This window comes from Charadrius vociferus, unplaced genomic scaffold, assembly GCF_000708025.1.
Source record: "Charadrius vociferus isolate BGI_N301 unplaced genomic scaffold, ASM70802v2 scaffold514, whole genome shotgun sequence".
Classification (NCBI taxonomy): Eukaryota; Metazoa; Chordata; class Aves; order Charadriiformes; family Charadriidae; genus Charadrius; species Charadrius vociferus.
The window spans coordinates 2,026,374-2,030,257 of record NW_009648118.1 but is presented as its reverse complement, the minus strand read 5'-3'; positions in this window follow the sequence as shown (position 1 = coordinate 2,030,257).

The window sequence follows — 3,884 nt, the reverse complement described above, 5'->3', positions numbered from 1 at the left end:
TAAAGGTTGTTCCTACTCACTTTTCTGAGGAATTTGCAGATATGCCAGTTTAACTCAAATCTGCCATTTCAAAACAGCTGAAGTATTTTATTTCTTCTTGGATTGCTTTTGTTAGCCAAGGAATAAACTGAAGATGTTACTAGACTGGAAATAGAAAAAAAAAAATAGATGAGACTACCTAACTAAGAATACGGTGTATCAAATATAATGTTGAACTAAACAACAGAGACATCCAGATTAAGCACTGTATTTGTAGGTTGGTTGTGAAACTGGATCTTAATTTCTTAAGAGTGAAATAGTACTTATGACCTGGCTAACTTCTGTGCTATAGAGACCTCTTTAAAATGGTTTTCAAACTGGGCTTTAACTGAGCCTGACTTTAAAGGGGACAATGACAAAAATGTGGTCCTAAGGCTTCTAGGCAGGGCAGCAGTGGTACTCCTGATGTGTTTTCGTTATGTGAAACAAGCATGCTTAATAAAACCAGATTGGTTATGCCCTGTGGCTCCATCCCATCACTTTATAGCACCAGATTTGATACTAGTCTCTATTATTTTACTCGAATGTAACACCTCGAGTACATATAACAGCAAGTATTACAGACTGGTGAAATAATAGCCATATCAAGACGATTACTTTCCCCACCCATACAGATGAGGGGAAGGTTTACAACAGGGATCCTGTCCACTCTTCAGATGAGATTCAGGTGCTTTTCCAGGGTCTGATCAGGTTAGCTCTAACCAGGTCTGACCTATCTCCCAATTACTCTTCTTTCCTTTATTGCTTCTGATGGCTATTATGCTGGAGTGGATCGTCAAAAATTGCTTTCTTCTTCGCTGGTAGTGAACTGGCTAATCCTTGATCAGCCTAACACTTGGCTTTGGGGTTTTAAATGCCTGTGCCTCTGCCCTGCACCTACTTAGTTTATTATCAGACCCCACATGAATCAGTGGACACTTTATCTTCCTGTATAAATCAACTCAAAACTCTTTGTTAATGCCTTAAAAAATCTTTCCAATCCAATGTTACAAAAAGAAAGAAAAACTACCTTCAGTATAGTAGCCTGATAGTCACTGTGTATCCATATTATGGTAGACTAATCATTTTTGGCCAGTTTCATCTTTGCAGCAAAAAACACTGTCACAAAATCTGAAAAAAAGCAGACAATTACTATTTCAATGGAATGTCCTATTAATTACTGCCTTTGTTTCAGGGCCTCTAAAAAATCTCCTCCCCAACTACTCCTTATATGTCCTCTGTCTCAGTAAAACTTTAATCCTTCACCACTTCTTGTCTCTAGTCCTTGCATGCCTGTATTTTGTTTGCTTTCTTTCCTTTTCACTCTGGAATAATAAAGTAAAATTAACAAGATACAGCCAGCAGATGCGCAAGGAAAAATTCATCACATGTCTCTGACATGCTTTCAATTCTAATTAAATTGGTCTATCTCGAAGATAATCCATTCAGTTTCTGTGAGGGTGCATTCATTATCACGTCTGCTGATGGAAGCACTTACAACAGAAATCTTTGTAGGAGGAATTAGTTACTGTCAATCTAGAGGCTCATTAGCGTTGACATAGGACTTCCCCCAAAAGATATACTTTTTTTTTTTTTTTAATTACCAAGACATTCTTTAAGCCATATTAGTTTTGGCTCACAGTCATTCCCAAATCCTGAGATGCTATTTTATAACAGTAGTGGAGAACCACCTACTGGAAATAATGCTTCTTGCAGTGCAATCCACGATTCCTTAATGCTTATTGTACCTTCTTTTCAGTCCCTGTCCCCAATGAAAAATGGCTTGGAGGAGCTGGTACTGTTTTATGTCTTTGGAGCACCATTTTGGTTTTGGTTTTTCTTTTAAAGAACAGGCTTGCAGCCAACCCCAGAAGAGGGACGGCAAATAAGAAGAGAAAAATCATCCCGCAAATGTCAAGCGGGAATCAGCGCAATGATGCTGTAAGCTCCTATGAGAGACATACTACCAATATATGACATTCTGTGGTGAGGAAAATATGCAGTTATGACACAAAAGGGACTACAGTAAAGACATTGTAACTAAAACATACTAAAAGCCATTTAATTTATTGGTTTTCCTTAACAGTGTATCATATTTTCAGGTAAGATTTTTTTTTTTTCTTGCAGGAAACAATAGGAATGAGGGAGCTGTATTTTAAGAATAAACTACAGCCACAAAAATAATGATAGCCATTGCATTAAGGCACTAATTTCTCTTTAATTCTGCCTCCATCTGCCGGGCAGTGGGAGCTATGCCACTGTGACAATATAAAGCGTCTTGCCAACAGCAACACTGCCAATGTTGTGCTGAATATCCAGACATGGTACCCGAAAAAAAAACCTGGTAAATTAACTACTTTATTAGCTGCAGAATTGCAATACAGATGAATAATACATATTCATTACATAGAGGGCTTCCATGAAGTTGTTGCAGATTCTTTTTAAAGTGATTTCAGTTATGCATATACAGTCATACAGCACATCATAGAAATGGGAGGAAAATGCAGCTGTAACAGGCAGTCTTATGCTCACCTCTTCCAAGCACTACCTATTGTCCAGAACTATTCCTTTGAAACAGGGGCATCTGCTAGAGAAAACAATGATATTTTCAGTGAAACACTTTTATTTCACAGGTTTTCCAATCATTTAGTTCCTTTCCTAAATTACTGATAGATTCATGTGTCATTGAAAAGCATTCATGCGTCATTTATTTTTTGGTGGAGTAAAATATGTTGGTATAAGTGCTAATAAGGGAGAGATGGGAGGGGTAAACTACATTTCCACATTGCACTGCTAGAATGTTTCTCGCCTAGGATGAATTGTGAGGCCTATGTAAATATTTAATGTTTCTGCTTTAGAAACTCAAGTGTATTGGAAATGCTGAAAACAGTAACTCATTTTTCCTATTCTGATAACAAGGGGCAGTCTCCTCAACTGAAAGAAATATGAATAATATCAGCTTTACTGAAACAGAAATCGAACATCCTGAGTACGTTATGCAAGTCCGGACCCCTGAGGACTAACAAGAGGAACATCTGCTAAATAGAAGTTTATCTGCCTGGAACAACCAAGTGATTGGAGTGGAACAGTCAAGCACAGCACAACTATTACCCACCACTATTTTTTTAAATGCCAAATCCTTCTAGTTTTTCCTTTATTTTTGTTTTCCAAAGGAAAGTTTTAAGGAGAGTATCTGTAAACTCCAAACAAGTAGCAAAACACGAATAACGGCCCTGCAGAAAAAGAAGGAAAAAAGGTAGAACGGATTACGTTGATTTCCACCTTTTCACCGCTGCACTTTCAGCTGCGACTTCTTACAGGAGACCAAAAGCAGACAGACAGAAGACGACTCTGCAAGTCGATGCTGCTCCAAAGGAGGACAGGATCTGATCCTCACCCACGCTCAGGGTTCTGACGTGATTTTACTAGTCTTCCCGTCACGTAACGTAATTTATAGAGCTCACCATCGTTTTCGTATTTTATTTTACAACCAAAACGAGCCCCAGGCTTCGCAGCCCGCCTCAGCCCGGCGGGGGACAGGCGCTGACCCTGTCAGGGGGCTGGGCGGTGCCCCGCCTGGAAAACTACCGTTCCCAGAAGGCATTGCGCCCCCGGGCGGGCAGGCGCGGGCCGGGCTCCTCGCGCAGTGCACGCTGGGATTTGCAGTTTTGGCCTCTCCCCCCCGTCCCGCGGCGGCGGCGCGCAGGGAAGGGCGGGAAGAGCCGGGGCTGGTGGCGCATGCGCAACGCGGAAGGGCATCGGCGGGGCGGAGGTTACTAGGTAACGGTGTGTATCCGTCCGCTGGGGGCCGTCTCCCGCACCCTTCGCGGAGCGGTGGCCAAGATGGCGGCGGCCGGTGAGGGAGG